The sequence below is a fragment of the Giraffa tippelskirchi genome, chromosome 6, assembly GCF_054371585.1.
Source record: "Giraffa tippelskirchi isolate mGirTip1 chromosome 6, T2T-mGirTip1v1.2.pri, whole genome shotgun sequence".
Classification (NCBI taxonomy): Eukaryota; Metazoa; Chordata; class Mammalia; order Artiodactyla; family Giraffidae; genus Giraffa; species Giraffa tippelskirchi.
In genome coordinates, this window is record NC_137280.1 from 63,055,129 (window position 1) to 63,075,627 (window position 20,499).

The window sequence follows — 20,499 nt, forward strand, 5'->3', positions numbered from 1 at the left end:
TAAGACTAAGAATCTCTTGTAGTATTTTGGGAATGCAATATCTGCCTTGAGTCCTATTGTTTTCTGCCTAGTAGAACAGGAAAAAATATTCATTCATTCTTGATAGCTGATAAAATAATGATCAAATAAATTAATTGATTTTATTAATACTAATCTATTTGTCCCTCATGCTATTTAACCCCACCTTTATCCTAGTCCTTATCCATATTCCTGGGTTTGAATCTGTAATTCTAAGCCCCAAAATTCTAGGGTTAGGCAGCCAATCTTAAACTTTCTTTCTAGATCTCCTAGTACCTCTGTGACCTTTCGTTAGGCTAAGAGTTGAAAATTACTGTGAAAGGGAATCTCTTTGGCCTGATTTCTACTCTTTCTCTAATTTAATTAGAAAGGTAAAAGCTTTAATGTTAGATGTCTTTCAAGGGATAGTTCAAACCATGTATCTCCAGAAAGCCTTTCCTAGCCAATCCAAGCACATGATGGTTTGTTTTTTTCTTTTAAGAACTTGCACTATAGAATCCAAAACTAGAATGTGAATTTATCACTTATCACTTATTGTTTCATTAACTTAAACCTTACCTCAAACTTTTGACACTGGGGTCAATTTATTTCTTACACAAAACTAGTTAGCTTGAATTAATGAAAGTAAAATTTATTCTGAAGGATTTCTTGAAATGCCCCTGGGATGGTGGTTCTTAACAAGAGATTCAGCTTTAAGAGTTTTCCTGAAAGACCTATGATGACCAGGACATCTCTTGAGAGATTTTATTTCAATAGATCTGAGGTAGAGAGCGTTTGGTGTCTGTATCTTAAAAAAAAAATTTCCTCACATAGTAAATATGTACATCCCTGGCTGAAAGCTACCTCTTTAAAGCTGCTGGAAAATGTTGATATGGTTTCAGTTCCCTGAGTGATATGGTTTTCAGTTTCCTAACTAGAGCTGCCATATTTAGTAAATAAAAATATATGGTACCCAGTTGGATTTTAATTTAAAATAAGCAACAGATAATTTTTAGCATGAGTATATCCAAAATACAGCATGACTTTTCTGGTGACACTAATCTGGACTGATATGCAGGCCCATACATATATGGAAGTTATATGTATGATTAAAGTTTTACTGCAAATCATTAGGAACATGGCTACAGTCTATGTGGTCACAAATCATCAGGAACAGGAGGAATGAATTAAAAATTGTGCTAAGAAAAAAATTATTCTTAGGCAAATAAATTAAATTGGAGAACTACCACACACTGTAAACAAAACTTTGTCCCAGACTGACTGAATTTTAAAACTTCTAGGAAAAAAAAAAGGAAATATTTTATATCTTTAGGATAGGTGTCAGTGTCTTTGGAAAAGACACGAAAGAGGGTAAGAAGAAAATATTGATAAAATAAACTATGATAAAATCAACTATAATATAATTAAGAATTTCTGTTAAACAAAAGACACTACAAAGAAAGTGAAAGGACAAAGATAAAATATTAAATCACATATGTTCAACAAAAAGATTAGCAACTATGATGGAAAGAATTCTCAAATTAACAAGAAAAAAAAAAGTAGAAAAATGCAGACTTTAAAAGGCAACTCAGAAAACAGAAGTTGATAGAAAATAAATATGTGAGTAGATGCCTATTCTACTATTTGAAGTGTTGATAGATATGACCATTAAAAATAATAGTTAACAATAAAGTCATTTTGGGATTCCCAGGTGGTGCAGTAGTAAAGAATCCACCTGCCAAGGCAAGAGATACAAGTTTGATCACCGGGTCGAGAAGATTCCTTGGAGGAGAAAATGGCAACCCACTCTAGTATTCTTGCCTGGAGAATCCCATGGACAGAGGAACCTGGCGGGCTATAGTCCGTGTGGTTGCAAAGAGTCAGACTCAACTGAGCATGCACACACAATGTCATTTATACCCAATAGATTGGCAAAAATCAACAAGTCTAACAATATCAAATGTTGATGATATGGAGCAATTTAAATATTGATGAGAGTGTATACTGGTAAAAAATTTTTCTAAAAATAAATTCACATTACTTTGCAAAGTTGAAAATTATAATGCTCTATGATTCTAAAATTTCAATTCTAATAATAGATCATACAGAAATTCATGATACATAGCTCAGAGCAACTGTCTTTTTTTTTCTTTTTGCCACTCTACACAGCATGTAGGATCTTAGTTCCTCAACCAAGGACTGAGCCTGTGCCTCCTGCATTGAAAGCACAGAGTCTTAACCACTGAACCGCCAGGGACATCCTTTGAGAAACTCTTTAACATGTTTATCAGCAGAAGTTTCCAGAACTGCTTGCAACAAGGAAAATACCATAGTAAATAAATACACCATAGCTACATGAACCACCATACATGAGCTGGAGAAACAGAATGTTGAGATAAAAAAATATATCTCAGAAGACTCTATTTAGTATGATACTCTTTAATGAATGAAATAAACAAAATTAAATATAAAAATATTTACACATTTGATAAAAATTATTGGGGTAAAAGACAAAGGTATTCAATGCTAATTTCAAGATAGTGATTACCTCTTACGCAGAGGCCAAGAATGAAATAAAAGAGCCAGAGTTGCAGGTAGATAGATACAGTAATACCAGTAAAGTTTTAAACTGTATGCTAGAATCATGGTATTCATTGTATTGTTATGCTTTATAACAACATATATGATAAGTATATTGTGTTCTATTGATCTAATATCCCAGTAAAAATAATAATGAATAAACTGACATCCTTCGTTTTAATTATTCAATTTCATTACGAAAGGTTTCCCAAAGTGTGTGCTAAATGGAGTTTTCAAATCACTGTAAGAAATACATTTTTCATATTCTCAGAGAAATGTTAATATGTCTCACTATGATTATATATTTTTTTCATTTCCCTTATATTTCTTCTGGTTTTTGCTTTAGGTAATTTTGTTCCTTTATTGTTAGGTGTCTAATGGTTTATGATGTTTATCTTCTTTGTGAATTGTACTTTTATCATTAAAAAGATTCATTTGTGTTTCAACAAAATAAATTTTTAAAAAAAGAAACACATTTTTCATTGTGACTTAATATACATATATGCACACATTCCTAAAATAAAATGTATTTTAAGTTTTTGTATTAAATGATATATCCTTTGAAATGGAATCTGAAATGTTTTACTCTATTCTGTTCTTTAATGTCTATATAGCCTGCTCAAATGACTTCATGATTCACTTCTGGGTCAGGACCTATAGCTGGAGAAACACTGCTCCACAACTGACCAATTTTGTTGACTGTTAACAAGCATTAGTTAAGCAAAGGAATCTGTTGTCTAGCAAGCTAAGAAGTTACAGATTAGATAAAGCTTATTTATTACAAATAAATAAGGTCCTTTTTTATTCTTAAATGACATATATGTTAACATGCAACCTGATTTTCCAAATAAGGGATATAGTATTCAGTTTCTGAAATCTAACCGATCATGTAACAGTTTGTGGCACCAGAGCAGCAGAGAAGACACCTAAGAAATAGTTCATCAAGATAATATCTCCTCTTTCATTCTTTCATTTCCTTATCTCAAAATTCTTTATTTCACTTATGATGTCCCCTAGAGCCAGATATCCTGGAATGTGAAGTCAAGTGGGCCTTAGAAAGCATCACTATAAACAAAGCTAGTGGAGGTGATGGAATTCCAGTTGAGCTATTTCAAATCCTCAAAGGTGATGCTGTGAAAGTGCTGCACTCGATATGCCAGCAAATATGGAAAACTCAGCAGTGGCCACAGGACTGGAAGAGGTCAGTTTTTGTTCCAATCCCAAAGAAAGGCAATGCCAAAGAATGCTCAAACTACCACACAATTGCACTCATCTCACATGCTAGTAAAGTAATGCTCAACATTCTCCAAGTCAGGCTTCAGCAATACGTGAACCATGAACTTTCAGATGTTCAAGCTGGTTTTAGAAAAGGCAGAGGAACCAGAGATCAAATTGCCAATATCCACTGGATCATCAAAAAAGCAAGAGAGTATCAGAAAAACATCTATTTCTGCTTTATTGACTATGCCAAAGCCTTTGACTGTGTGGATCACAATAAACTGTGGAAAATACTGAAAGAGATGGGAATACCAGACCATCTGACCTGTCTCTTGAGAAACCTGTATGCAGGTCAGGAAGCAACAGTTAGAACTGGACATGGACCAACAGACTGGTTCCAAATAGGAAAAGGAGTACGTCAAGGCTGTATATTGTCACCCTGCTTATTTAACCTGTATGCAGAGTACATCATGAGAAACGCTGGGCTGGAAGAAACACAAGCTGGAATCAAGATTGCCGGGAGAAATATCAATAACCTCAGATATGCGGATGACACCACCCTTATGGTAGAAAGTGAAGAAGAATTAAAGAGCCTCTTGATGAAGGTGAAAGTGGAGAGTGAAAAAGTTGGCTTAAAGCTCAACGTTCAGAAAACTAAGATCTTGGCATCTGGTCCCATCACTTCATGGGAAATAGATGGGGAAACAGTGGAAACAGTATCAGACTTTATTTTTTTGGGCTCCAGAATCACTGCTGATGGTGATTGCAGCCATGAAATTAAAAGATGCTTACTCCTTAGAAGGAAGGTTATGGCCAACCTAGATAGCATATTTAAAAGCAGAGACATTACTTTGCCAACAAAAATCTGTCTAGTCAAGGCTATGGTTTTTCCAGTGGTCATGTATGGATGTGAGAGTTGGACAGTGAAGAAAGCTCAGCGCCGAAGAATTGATGCTTTTGAACTGTGGTGTTGGAGAAGACTCTTGAGAGTCCCTTGGACTGCAAGGAGATCTAATCAATCCATCCTAAAAGAGATCAATCCTGAGTGTTCATTGGAAGGTCTGATGTTGAAGCTGAAACTCCAATACTTTGGCCACCTCATGCGAAGGGTTGACTCATTGGAAAAGACCCTAATGCTGGGTAGGATTGGGGACGGGAGGAGAAGGGGACGACAGAGGATGAGATGGTTGGATGGCATAACCGACTCGATGGACATGGGTTTGGGTAGACTCCGTGAGTTGGTGATGGACAGAGAGGCCTGGCGTGCTGCAATTCACGGGGTCACAAAGAGTCAGACATGACTGAGCGACTGAACTGAACTGAACTGATGTCCCCAAACACAACACTAGTAATGATTAGGATATATGAAGCCTAGTTACTGCTAAAAATACACCTAATTGAAAATGGTGAGAAGCAATACTGAACCATCATCTAACCACAAAACTATTAGTGTCAAGAAACTTCCTATCTTCACAAAAACATTCAATGACACTCCTAATTAAACCTAGTTTACCTGTATAAATTTAAAAAAAATTATTTCAAAATATTTCATTCAATCTGGTTGCATGTCCAACTTATTGATTTTTACAATAGTTATCATTTTCTGCCTTTTAGCAAGAATCTGTCAGGGTTCATTGATCTCACCAAAATAGACTTTTGTGTAAGGACTGTTTATCATATATTGTAATTTATGTGGGGTAATGTGCACTAGGTTCTAAACAACTGACTTACAAATGCATTTTGGAGAGATTCATCAATAAACATGGGTCTGCCTAATACTCTGGAATCTTAATAGTTGAAGCCATTACCAGTGATTAAACTCTTTTATGAGTATTTCATTTTGGAGAGGAGAGGAAAAACCTGAACCCCATAGGCTCTGGCAGGCCACCAGAGCTGGAAAAGGAAACATTTCAGGAGCGCACACTTCTTGGTGAGGACCCCAGAAGAAGATGGGAGGGTAGCAAAGACAAATTGCTTATTTCACATCATTTTTTATTTGCTTATTATTTTATTTTCTATGAGGAAATATCCTGCTTCATATAGACCATATGATGAGTCATGATCTTCTCATTTGCCTCCATACATGCTATGCATGTGTGCCTGCTAGGTAGCTTCAGTTGTGTCTGACTCTTTGCCATGCTATGGACTGTTGCCTGCTAGGCTCCTCTGTCCATGGGATTCTCCAGGCAAGAATACTGGAGTGGGTTTCTATGCCCTCCTCCAGGGCATCTTCCCAACCCAGGGATCAAACCCATGTTTCTTGTGGCTCCTGCATTGCCGCAAGCCATCAACTCCTGCTTTACCACTGAGCCATCAGGGAAGCCCCAGGAGTCTCAGGGTTACTTGGTTTAGGACTGATCATTCAAAGTTCATAAATATGTATTTACTCATAAGTTTCAACTTTAGAACCTGGACTTTCTTGGCGATCAGCCTCTGTCATCCCCCAGCTCATGTTGTACTGGAGCTACATGTATGGGCTGATGAGAGCTGATCACGCTCATCTTTCCCCAACTTGACTTGGAATCAGCTATGCTGGGAATATTTACACCACAGAAATTGTCAAATGCTACAAACTGACTCTTTTTTTGGTGAATCAGTTTGCCAGCACATAGTATCTGACACAGACCACTTACCTGTTTTACCGCAACTGTATGACATCGTGCAAGTTACTGTGTTCTCACTTTAAAAGAAGAAAAACAATTCCTACTCTTCTCTTCTTGGACCACAGAGGCAATCTAAGGCTCAGACAAATCTCTATGCACATGTTTTGTAGAAGGCAAAGAACCATGCAAATAAGAATTGTTTTTATCTGAATTAATTCTGCCTTCTTTAACACCTGTTTCTGAGCTGCACCCTGTAATCTGCCCTTTTATTTGGTTTCCTTTGTAATAAAGCATCACTTTTGCAACTCTGAAGGAGATATGCCCCGCGCTACTTAAGCCCTTGCCTCATTCCCTCCCGTTGGTTCTGAGTTAATCTGTGTGGCAGCTGTTGACCAGTGCAATGAGACGGAAGGGATGCTGTGTCAAGTCTTGATCTAGGTTTCAGGGCCTGCAAGCTTCCGCTTTCACTTTAAGTTAGACAAAATGCAAGATACTTTCATGATGTGAAGAAAACCAAGCTAGGCACCTGGAAAGATTAAGTGAAGAAAGATGCAGATGCCTTATCAACCATCCCAGCCAAGCCAACGGACACAGGAATGAAGACGCCATCTTGCATGTTTCAGCCTAAGACATACAATGTAGAGCTGAAAAAAAGCTATCCATGCCAATCGCCGCCCACATTACAAAACTGTGAGCAAACAAATGATTCTTTTTGTCATTTTAAGCCACAAAGTTTTGGAGTGGTTTGTTTTCTGGTGACAGATAACCAAAATATTCATTGGCCTTCTGGAAATAAGCATGATCTCCACTTTTCAAATGAAGAAACTGAGGGTTCAGAAGTGGTGGGTAGCTTTCTTATGCTCACAGAGCTAGTAAATGTTGGATTTAGGCTAAACTCTCAGTGTCCATATGCTTTCCACATTACTTCATTCACTGATTTCTTGATTGTGCAATAAGCTCCATTTTGAGGTTATCTTTCTCTATGGTGATTAGTCTAGGACTACATTACAGTTGCTGCCTAACAGTCATCTTGGGAGGCTACACAGGTTTGAGGAAAGAGACACGGAGAAAGCTGTGTCATAATCCTAGACTGCTGCTGCTGCTGCCAAGTCACTTCAGTCGTGTCCGACCCTGTGCGACCCCATAGACGACAGCCCACCAGGCTCCCCCGTCCCTGGGATTCTCCAGGCAAGAACACTGGAGTGGGTTGCCATTTCCTTCTCCAATGCATGAAAGTGAAAAGTGAAAGTGAAGTCACTCAGTCCTGTCTGACTCTGAGCAACCCCATGGACTGCAGCCTACCAGGCTCCTCTGTCCATGGGATTTTCCAGACAAGAGTACTGGAGTGGGCTGCCATTGCCTTCTCCGAGTCCTAGACTAATTGTGTTAATCAGGATTCTTTACAGAGAAACAGAATTACCAAGGGATGTGTGTGTGTGTGTGTGTGTGTGTGTGTGTGTGTTTGTGTGTGTGTATGGAGACATGGAAGCTGTTAAGCTCAAAATCTGCAGAGTGGGCCTACAGACTAAAGACCCAAGGAAGAACCAATACTGCAGTTTGAGTTCAAAGGCCTTCTGCTGGTGGAATTCCCTTTGGCTCAGAAGAGGTTGAAAGTGAAAGTGCAGTTACTCAGTCTTCTCTGACTCTTTGGAACCCCTTGGACTGTAGCCTGCCAGGCTCCTCCATCCATGGGATTTTCCAGACAAGAATACTGGGGTGGGTTGCCATTTCCTTCTCTAGGGCATCTTCCCAACCCAGGGATCGAACTTAGGTCTCCCATGCTGCAGGCAGACTCTTTACCATCTAAGCCACCAGGGAAGAGGTTAGTCTTTTCTTCTACTGAAGTCTTCAGCTGGTTAGATGAGGCCCACCCACATTATGGAGAGTAATCTGCCTTAAAATCCACCAATTAAGTTGTTAATGTCATCCAAAAGCACCCTCGCAAAAAAAAGCCAGAGTAATGTTTGACAAAGTATCTGGACACTGGCCCAGCCAAGCTGGCACATAAAATCAAACATCACACTAGTCGTTCTGAAGCTGTGAGGACTTGGATCAGTCATTTAATTTTTTTGAACCTTAGTTCTTTCCTTAGTGTGATGAGCATAGTTATACTTTCTTCACAGATTTATATTACTAAATGGGGTAAAGTGTATTCAGCACTCAGTACAATATAGGGCACATTGGTTAGTTTGTGTGGTGATGGGCACTGCAGGTTATGTGAATATAGTACTTTTAAGAAATTGTTTCAGAAAGGAAATACCACTGTGAGGTATTTTCTTGCTTTGTTTCACAAGGCTCTTTTGGTAGAGAAAGGCAGTGTGAACACACCAGGAAATGACCTTAAATGTATAGATTACATTACATTGCAAAGTTACTGTGGTCTCTTTTCATAAAGTGGGTTAAATAACACATTATTTTTTTCTTCAAACCTCTCTTTAAAGAAGAAAAATGCCTCCTTCATTCAAACTGCTTTCCACTTCAAAATATGTGACTGTAAATCCCTGATTACCTTAGCAACTCCAGCCTTCCAGATCATTCTATATCCTGGTCTCTAATTTCCTCCTTTCTGAGGCTGTACATTGACTAGGGCTGCCTTTCACTGAGTCAGAGCCTCACCTGCCATATCTGACCTCCTAATCTGGGTTGCCACTAGGTCCTCTTGTGCCCCAGTGACACCCTCCTTATACAAACTGAGACTTGAAATTCCCAGGACTTAATCCGTAGAGATTAAAGCTTTAATCTCTGCAAAAATGAAAATCCCCAGGAACTCTGGCAGGATGAAGGAACACAGAGAAGTTTATTTTAACACTATTGATGTGGTGTGTGTGCGTGTGTGTGTGTGTGTGTGTGACACAATAGAAACAAAGTGGTGCCCTTGCATAGGAAAAAGGGAAGAAAGTATCCAAAACAAAGACAGACTTGCATGACTTGAAAAACTTACTTAAAGTTGGCTCTTCACTGAGCCTGGAAACGTAATGATAGGCCCTTTGTTCCAGCTCCTTGGTAAATCCTGGGAGGCAGGCACTGCCACATGGAAACCAAATATTGTACACATTCTTTTAACATGGGAGGGGCAGCCTCAAAGGTGCTAGAGGAGTGCTCATTATTGAAAGAGTAAATTCCTTATTGAATAGGACTCCCCACTGACATTATAGTTTGCGTGTAGTTGAACCATTCACTCTCTAAGCAAAAAAACAAATCACAAGGGAGATTATAGCTTCAGTCTCACACTGAGCCCTAACAGAGGGGTGCATGTGCTCTGTCTGGGTGTCTTTTAGCTGCAAGGAGGAAGGCTTTTCCTGGAGAGCCTCACAATGGTCAGCAAAAGAGGCGTATTAATACTTAAAATCTATGTGGCTCTTTAGACACTAATTCAATGTCCCAGTTGATTCTCATACCAATCTTACAAAGAAGGAAGGAAAGAAGTGCTGTTTAATTTCACTTTCAGAAATCCTAAGTACCTTGCCCAAACCCAAGACTGCTAGACCCAGAATATGAAAGTATCCAGTGTTAGTTCTGCTTTTCTCATATTAACTTGAGCATAGGACAGAGGTTGCAAATGGAAAGTCAACTGAAAGTGAGGAGTAGGCATTTCATTGAAAATCTTTGCTCTAAATAGAGAAAGAAAAACTTTCAGTCCCTCAGATACCACTGTGGCAATGGAATGACTACACAGCAGGCCTGAGAATTTATTAGGATATTTTCTTAGCTTCAGTAGTAATCATAGAGGCACATATTCAAAAATAATAATGATATATCATTTTACACCATTAGATTGGCAAATTTTAAAATTTGATAATACAAAATATTGACAAGAATGATAATTCTTAAGAATTGTTATACACTGCCAGTAGAAGTGTAAATAGATTTGACTACTCTGGAGAACAACTTGACAATATATAATAGAGTTGAAAATGTATGTACCCTATGGTCTAGCAAATTCATTCCTAGGTGTTTTCTCTATAAAAAATGTCTATATATGTGTTTAAGGTGTCATTTTATAAAACTGATCATTGTAGCACTGTTTATAGTGGTTGAAGTTGCGTAATAAAACTGGAACAAACCTATGACCATTCACTTTTTATTTATTCACGTTTTCATTTATTCATCCACCCATCCATCACGATCCATCCATCCATCATCCATCTATCCATCATCCATTCACTAATGGGCATGTGACTGTAGGTGTGTGTATATGCATACTACGTGCCAGGCATGGTTCTAGGTGCTGGACATGTAGCAATGAACAAGCTAAAAAAGACCTTGTTTTCATTTATATCTTGCAATAAACAAGGAATCAAATATATAATTTCAGTAAAGAAAAGTGCTATGAAGCATAATTAAGAAGAGCAGAACTTATAAAGTTTATCTCAGTTGGAGAGAGACATCTTTTAGTCTCATTGATCAGTTTGGGAGGTCTCTTTGGAAGGGCAATGTTTAATCAACATTGTAGATTATGTGGCTACACCTGAGGGGGGGAGCATGAATAAAAGAGAATCATTTGACTGCCTGGGGAGTGAAACCCACAGGGGTCCTGAGATGGAAACACATTTGGTAATTTCTGAAACTCAGATATGTAGATGAAAATCAGAGATCCAAGAGGCATGGAGAATTTTTAAAAGGATAAAGAGCAATTCAACATATTGATGGCAGCAAGGAATTTTTAAATAAGGTTTCCAACTCAGTTCAATAAGCAATGCAAGAGAACAGAAAAGAAATGTCATCTACCTAAGTTATTATGGAAATGAGCCAAGAATATCAGTGATAACTGACATTTAATAACTGCCTCAAATTTGTTAAGCACTGTGTCAATCTATTTTTACATATCAACTCATTTAATTATTTACAATAAATTTAATTGCTGTACAAAAAAAAAAATCTCTAATGTGGGTACTAGTACCATTGGTTTGCAGTTGAAAAAATTAAGACTTGAAATGTTTAAGAAGCTGGTCAAACATGACCCAGTTAGCAAACAGCAAAGACAGGATTTGAAGCCAACTCTCCCTTTATTTACTCCCATCTTAAAGGAAATCAGTCCTGAATGTTCATTGGAAGGACTGATGTTGAAGCTGAAACTCCAATACTTTGGCCACCTGATGCAAAGAGCTGACTCATTTGAAAAGACCCTGATTCTGGGAAAGATTGAAGGCAAGAGGAGAAGGGAATGAGATGGTTGGATGGCATCACCAACTCAATGGGCATGAGTTTGAGTAAACTCCGGGAGTGGGTGATGGACAGGGAGGCCTGGCGTGCTATAGTCCATGAGGTCACAAAGAATCAGACACGACTGAGCAACTGAACTGAACTGAACTCCCTTTATTTTAGGCTTATGATCACTCCATCAAAAACCCAGGATCCTTGTGTTAGAAGACTTCCTTTCTCTCTTTTCCATGGGGATGCTCTTGATCCCTGTCTCCTGTACAATGTCATGAAACTCCATCCATAGTTCATCAGGTGCTCCGTCTATCAGATCTAGTCCCTTAAATCTATTTCTCACTTCTACTCTATAATCATAAGGGATTTGATTTAGGTCATACCTGAATGGTCTAGTGGTTTTCCCTACTTTCTTCAATTTAAGTCTGAGTTTGGCAATAAGGAGTTCATGATCTGAGCCACGCTCAGCTCCCAGTCTTGTTTTTGCTGACTATATAGAGCTTCTCCACCTTTGGCTGCAAAGAATATAATCAATCTGATTACGGTGCTGACCATCGGGTGATGTCCATAAGTAGAGTCTTCTCTTGTGTTGTTGGAAGAGGGTGTTTGCTATGACCAGTGCGTTCTCTTGGCAGAACTCTGTTAGCCTCTGCCCTACTTCATTCTGTACTCCAAGACCAAATTTGCCCATTACTCCAGGTGTTTCTTGACTTCCTACTTTGCATTCCAGTCCCCTATAATGAAAAGGACATCTTTTTTGGGTGTTAGTTCTAGAAGGTCTTGTAGGTCTTCATAGAACCATTCAATCTCACCTTCTTCAGCATTACTGGTTGGGGTATAGACTTGGATTACGGTGATATTGAATGGTTTGCCTTGGAAACAAACAGAGATCATTCTGTCATTTTTGAGATTGCATCCAAGTACTGCATTTCGGACTCTTTTGGTGACCATGATGGCTACTCCATTTCTTCTAAGGGATTCTTGCCCACAGGAGTAGACATAATGGTCATTTGAGTTAAATTCACCCATTCCAGTCCATCTCAGTTCGCTGATTCCTAGAATGTTGATGTTCACTCTTGCCATCACCTGTTTGACCACTTCCAATTTGCCTTGATTCATGGACCTAACATTCCAGGTTCCTATGCAATATTGCTGTTTACAGCATCGAACCTTGCTTCTATCACCAGTCCCATCCACAACTGGGTGTTGTTTTTGTTTTGGGTCCATTCCTTCCTTCTTTCTGTAGTTATTTCTCCACTGATCTACTGGAGAGTAGCATACTGGGCACCTAACGCCCTGGGAAGTTCATCTTTCAGTGTCCTATCCTTTTGCCTTTTCATACTGTTCATGGGGTTCTCAAGGCAAGAATACCGAAGTGGTTTGCCATTCCCTTCTCTAGTGGACCACATTCTGTCAGACCTCTCCGCCATGACCCATCTATTTTGGGTGGCCCCACATGGCATGGCTTAGTTTCATTAAGTTAGACAAGGCTGTGGTCCATGTAATCAGATTGGCTAGTTGTCTGTGATTGTGGTTTCAGTCTGTCTGCCCTCTGATGCCCTCTCTCAGTGCCTACTGTCTTATTTGGTTTTCTCTTACCTTGGATGTGGGGTATCTCTTCATGGGTGTCTGAGGAGGCCTTACAAATAGCTGTGAAAAGAAGAGAAGTGAAAAGCAAAGGAGAAAAGGAAAGATATTCACATTTGAATGCAGAGTTCCAAAGAATAGCAAGGAGAGATAAGAAAGCCTTCCTCAGTGACCAATGCAAATAAATAGAGGAAAACAACAGAATGGGAAAGACTAGAGATCTCTTCAAGAAAATTAGAGGTACCAAGGGAACATTTCATGCAAAGATGGGCTCGATAAAGGACAGAAATGGTATGGACCTAACAGAAGCAGAAGATATTAAGAAGAGGTGGCAAGAATACACAGAAGAACTGTACAAAAAAGATCTTCACAACGCAGATAATCACGACGGTGTGATCACTCACCTAGAGCCAGACATCCTGGAGTGTGGAGTCAAGTGGGCCTTAGAAAGCATCACTACGAACAAAGCTAGCGGAGGTGATGGAATTCCAGTTGAGCTCTTCAAATCCTGAAAGATGATGCTGTGAAAGTGTTGCACTCAATATGCCAGCAAATCTGGAAAACTCAGCAGTGGCCACAGGACTGGAAAAGGCCAGTTTTCATTCCAATCCCAAAGAAAGGCGATGCCAAAGAATGCTCAAACTACCGCACAATTGCACTCATCTCACACGCTAGTAAACTAATGCTCAAAATTCTCCAAGCCAGCCTTCAGCAATATGTGAACCGTGAACTTCCAGATGTTCAAGCTGGTTTTAGAAAAGGCAGAGGAACCAGAGATCAAATTGCCAACATCTGCTGGATCATCGAAAAAGCAAGGGAGTTCCAGAAAAACATCTATTTCTGCTTTATTGACTATGCCAAAGCCTTTGACTGTGTGGATCACAACAAACTATGGAAAATTCTGAAAGAGATGGGAATACCAGACCACCTGATCTTCCTCTTGAAAAACCTGTATGCAGGTCAGGAAGCAACAGTTAGAACTGGATATGGACAACAGACTGGTTCCAAATAGGAAAAGAAGTACGTCAAGCCTGTATATTGTCACCCTGCTTATTTAATTTATATGCAGAGTACATCATGAGAAATGCTGGGCTGGAGGAAACACAAGCTGGAATCAAGATTGCCAAGAGAAATATCAAAAACCTCAGATATGCAGATGACATCACCCTTATGGCAGAAAGTGAAGAGGAAGTAAAAAGCCTCTTGATGAAAATGAAAGAGGAGAGTGAAAAAGTTCGCTTAAAGCTCAGCATTCAGAAAACTAAGATCATAGCATCTGGTCCCATCATTCATGGGAAATAGATGGAGAAACAGTGGAAACAGTGTCAGACTTATTTTTTTGGGCTCCAAAATCAGTGCAGATGATGATTGCAGCCATGAAATTAAAAGACACTTACTTCTTGGAAGGAAAGTTATGACCAACCTAGATAGCATATTAAAAAGCAGAGACATTACTTTGCCAACAAAGGTCCATCTAGTCGAAGCTATGGTTTTTCCAGTGGTCATGTATGGATGTGACAGTTGGACCATAAAGAAAGCTGAGCGCTGAAGAATTGATGCTTTTGAACTGTGGTGTTGGAGAAGACTCTTGAGAGTCCCTTGGACTGCAAGGAGATCCAACCAGTCCATGCTGAAGGAGATCAGTTGTGGGTGTTCATTGGAAGGATTGATGTTGAAGCTGAAACTCCAATACCTTGACCACCTGCTGCGAAGAGCTGACTCATCAGAAAGAACCCTGATACTGGGAAGGACTGGGGGCAGGAGGAGAAGGGGATGACAGAGGATGAGATGGTTGGATGGCATCACCAACTCGATGGACATGAGTTTGGGTAGACTCCGGAAGTTAATGATGGACAAGGAGGCCTGGCATGCTGTGATTCATGGGGTCGCAAAGAGTCAGACACAACTGAGCGACTGAACTGAACTGAACTGAACTTTCTCTCTTGGCAAGCCAGGAATAAAGACTGAAAAATAGTCTCTGTTTAGACAACAACAATATTGATTTCCATTTCTGCAGAGGTCGTGCTCCCAGCCTATCTCCTTAAGCTGATTATCTTAGATTCCTGGTTCAAGAAAGGCCAGAACACAGAGCTGAAAGGTACATTTCTTTGTAGTCTAAGGGAGTGTTTAAAGGGCTACCACTCTGAGAGTGGCTGAGAGTCTGCCCCATCTTTCCCAAGTCTATTTTACCACAAACTCAGAGGTTGTCCTTTGTATGTCTCTGAAGAGAAACATCTGACCCTAACAGGTAGTCCCCGACCATTGGGCAGGGAGGACAAGAATGACAAATCAGTTTCATTTCACATGTTCACTCCAATCACTGTGTAGTGGCTGAATGGAGAAATGAGTTGAGAAAGAGTCTCAGTTATAGGGAAAGCTGTCAGCCAATAGAACATGTGGGGCAACCCGAGTTAATGAGCACAACTTATGACCTAAGTTAATGAACACAAATTATGACCACAACAGCAGAAAAAAGGCTTGGGATACCTCATATTAGATGGTATTAAATATGCAATTCAGTGAAAAAGTTGGCTTAAAGCTCAACGCTCAGAAAACTAAGATCATGGCAACTGGTCTCATCACTTCATGGGAAATAGATGGGGAAACAGTGGAAACAGTGTCAGACTTTATTTTTTTGGGCTCCAAAATCACTGCTGATGATGACTGCAGCCATGAAATTAAAAGACGCTTACTCCTTGGAAGGAAGGTTATGGCCAACCTAGATAGCATATTTAAAAGCAGAGACATTACTTTGCCAACAAAAGTCCATCTAGTGAAGGCTATGGTTTTTCCAGTGGTCATGTATGGATGTGAAATTTGGACGGTGAAGAAAGCTGAGCGCCGAAGAATTGATGCTTTTGAAGTGTGGTGTTGGAGAAGACTCTTGAGAGTCCCTTGGACTGCAAGGTACCTTGGAGATCCAATCAATCCATCCTAAAAGAGATCAATCCTGGGTGTTCATTGGAAGGTCTGATGTTGAAGCTGAAACTCCAATACTTTGGCCACCTCATGCGAAGAGTTGACTCATTGGAAAAGACCCTAATGCTGGGTAGGATTGGAGGCGGAAGGAGAAGGGGACAACAGAGGATGAGATGGTTGGACGGCATCACCGACTCGATGGACATGGGTTTGGGTGGACTCCGGGAGTTGTTGATGGACAGAGAGGCCTGGCATGCTGCAATTCATGGGGTCGCAAAGAGTCAGACACGACTGAGCGACTGAACTGAACTGATTACCCTTTTAAATTCAGAACTCAATTTTGCTCCAGTTGCAGTCTCATCCTCTACAGCCCAAACCCCTCCCAAAAACCTCTTCAAACTTTCTTCACAGGGATTTTATCCAAATCCTCTCTCTTTCCCCCTTGATTACTGTTTTCTTCATTTGTACATGGCTCTTCTTGTTATAATATAATGGCAAGGGGCTCTGTTGCCTAGGAAACCTGGCAATACATCTGTCCTGGCTCATCTTTGCTGGGACTTGTCCATACTTGGAGGAGACTCTTAAAGTGCTCTTGATTCACTCTGCTCTTAAGGGTACAAGAGTGGGAACAGTGAAGTCTCTTCTCTATACAATGAACAAGAACTATCTCACCCAGCAGGCCACATTCATCATAACTTTCAGTGGTGCATCTTTTTTACTTTTAATACTGGAGAAGGAAATGGCAATCCACTCCAGTATTCTTGCCTGAAAAATCCCAAGGACAGAGGAATCTGGTAGGCTACAGTCCATGGGGTCACAAAGAGTCAGACACAACTGAGCAACTTCACTTTGTTTCTTTCTTTCTACCTCAATATAAAATGAAAAGTTTTATAAGACCTTGTATGATTTATATAAGCCTCTACCTATCCATCTGTGGATTATAATTTCACAACCTGAACTATATATTTTAATGGTTTTTTTATTTCTACTTTCTAAATCTGATAGAATTCTTACCTCAGAATGTAGGAGCTTCCCATTATGATTAACAATAGTATCTGCTTACAAATACACTACAATAAAACTTCACAGATCATATCTTAATTAGGATTTGGAAAGTCCTTAAAGATTAAAAATCATTGCATTGTTTTAAATAAGGGAAGAAACTAGGGACAAAAAGGTAAGGACCAGTGCCTAAGAGGTATACTAATGGTGGTTTAGTTGCTCAGTAATGTCTGACTCTTGTGACCCCCATGGACTGCAGCCCACAAGGCTCCTCTGTTCATGAGATTTTCCAGACAAGAATACTGGAGTGTGTTACCATTTCCTTCTCCAGGGGAATCTTCCCAACCCAGGAATTGAACCTGGGTCTCCTGCATTGCAGGTGGATTCTTTACCGACTGAGCTATAAGGGAAGCTCCAGGAGGTTTATTAAGGTCATCAGAGGACTAGTAAATTTATTAATTCGTTTGTTGTTTTAGTCATTCAGAATATATATTCACTATGTGCCAATCACTGTTCTAGACATTAGGAATTAAGCAATAAAAATAAATAAACAAAAGTTCTTATTCTCAAGGAATAACTTAATGAAAACAATCCAGAAACATAATCAGGAATCAGATCTTACAAGGCTCAAAACTACTCTAAAGGTTTGAATATCCACACTTGCATTCAGAGACCAAAATTGAGGTTATAGGACTTGAAGTGAAGAGTTATGGTTTTAGTCTCATTTGAGTCAATAACTAGCTAGATTAGACAATTTTCTTGATCCCTCTGGTCTCACCCATAAAGCAGCAATATAGGTTGAGATAGTCTTTAACTTTAACTGTAAATGCAAAGAATAAGAATTTCAATCATAAGCACATGAAAAAACCTTAAATAATAGAGTTGTCCAAGCTCCTGGAAACTGACTAAATAATAACTTCTACCTATGGGTCTCAGTAGAGGGAAGAGCGTCTGATGAATTTTTGACTCCAGGTTTTGATCATTAAGTGCTCCTTGACTGCTTCTTATTCTAGCCATCTGTTTGGTATTTTTTTCCTTTTAACAACTCCCTAGCATTAACCATCATGAAAATTAAAAAATAATAATAATTTAAACATTTTTGGGAGAATTTTGTATGTTCTGTAGACATGGTAAAAAACAGTCAACAGATTTTATACTTGTTGAATCAATTACTGTTCTATAGCCATGGTAAAAGCAATCACGATAGCTGATTTTATACCTATGTAATCAATCAACAATTCACTTCAGCTTCCTAAAACCAACTAGCCATGAATAGCTCTTTATTTCTGAAAGTCAGACAAATCGGTATTGCTGTTAGTATAACTGATGCCATCGTGGGCCCTTACAGTTTCTCCTGTCCTTTAGTTGACCCTACCGAGGACTGTATTGTATCATAAATCTCTTCTGTGTCATCAAGAGCTTTGTAGTTAATAGATATTGCTTAATAATTGCCAGGATTAAGTGGCCTCTATGCTCTGCTGATCCCCAAACAATAATGAAAACCTTTGTTGATGTACTTTTTCCTGGCTCCCAGGAGATTAGCTACCATCCATGAACTGTGACTTAGGAATGTAAGGAAGACCTTACATCCTTCCAAGCACCTACCCCCATACCCACATACCCTCATATATGTGTGTGTGTGTGTGTGTGTGTGTGTGTGTGTGTGTGTGTCATATATATATATGTCATATATATATTTTTTATATATATAATGTATGTACACTCATCTCACATGCTAGTAAAGTAATGCTCAAAATTCTCCAAGCCAGGCTTCAGTAATACGTGAACTGTGAACTTCCAGATGTTCAAGCTGGTTTTAGAAAAGGCAGAGGAACCAGAGATCAAATTGCCAATATCTGCTGGATCATCAAACAAGCAAGAGAGTTCCAGAAAAACATGTATTTCTGCTTTATTGACTATGCCAAAGCCTTTGACTGTGTGGATCACAATAAAGTGTGGAAAATTCTGAAAGAGATGGGAATACCAAACCATCTCACCTGTCTCTTGAGAAACCTGTATGCAGGTCAGGAAGCAACAGTTAGAACTGGACATGGAACAACAGACTGGTTCCAAATAGGAAAAGGAGTACGTCAAGGCTATATATTGTCACCCTGCTTATTTAACTTATATGCAGGATACATCATGAGAAACGCTGGTCTGGAAGAAACACAAGCTGGAATCAAGATTGCCAAGAGAAATATCAATAACCTCAGATATGCAGATGACACCACCCTTATGGCAGAAAGTGAAGAAGAACTAAAGAGCCTCTTGATGAAAGTGAAAGAGGAGAGTGAAAAAGTTGGCTTAAAGCTCAATGTTCAGAAAACTAAGATCATGGCATCTGGTCCCATCACTTCATGGGAAATAGATGGGGAAACAGTGGAAACAGTGTCAGACTTTATTTTTTTTTGGCTCCAAAATCACTACTGATGGTGATTGCAGCCATGAAATTAAAAGACGCTTACTCCTTAGAAGGAAGGTTATGGCCACCCTAGATAGCATATTTAAAAGCAGAGACATTACTTTGCCAACAAAAGTCCATCTCATCAAGGCTATGGTTTTGCCTGTGGTCATGTATGGATGTGAGAGTTGGACGGTGAAGAAAGCTGAGCACCGCAGAATTGATGCTTTTGAACTGTGGTGTTGGAGAAGACTCTTGAGAGTACCTTGGACTGCAAGGAGATCCAATCAATCCATCCTAAAGGAGATCAGTCCTCGGTGTTCATTAGAAGGACTGATGTTGAAGCTAAAACTCCAATACTTTGGCCACCTCATGCGAAGAGTTGACTCATTGGAAAAGACTCTAATGCTGGGTAGGATTGGGGGCAGGAGGAGAAGGGGATGACAGAGGATGAGATGGTTGGATGGCATCACTGACTCGATGGACATGGGTTTGGGTAGACTCTTGGAGTTGGTGATGGACAGAGAAGCCTGGCATGCTGCAATTCATGGGGTCGCAAAGAGTCGGACATGACTGAGCGACTGAACTGAACTGAACTGAACTGAACATGTGTATGTATTTTGTAAGTGGGTGAATGACTGAAGTTCTTTTATCCTGGAAAGTCTGTGTTTGTTGCATGTGGAAGAATTTGCTCCACAAACAACAGATGAGGGCACAGGCTTGACCAGTTTCCAAACCATCTTGTCAATTCATGAAAGTAGGTCATATTGTTTAGTTTATATTCCAAGGTTTACACTTGCTGTATTTTTTATCACACAGTCCATTCCTAGCTACTATCTGATTAGGAAACCAAAAACATTATTGATAAATACACATTCTTGGTCAATTTTAGAGGCCTTTTCTTTCACTTGTCATGAGTTTGTCTATAGCAAAGCCATAACCTGCTCCTGGCAGACCAGCTCCTTTCCTATAAATTTTCACTGTAACAATAATTTTTGTGCTTATCTTGGTGAATAACAAAATTGTTTTTACTTTGAA

The 20,499-nt window shown here is 39.4% G+C and overlaps 1 long non-coding RNA gene across 2 annotated transcripts in view; it reads right to left on the bottom strand.

The window, feature by feature from the left end:
- Positions 1-20,499, bottom strand: part of LOC145511222 (uncharacterized) — a 257,499-nt gene that overhangs the window by 54,454 nt on the left and 182,546 nt on the right. The gene's annotated exons all lie outside the window — the stretch shown is intronic.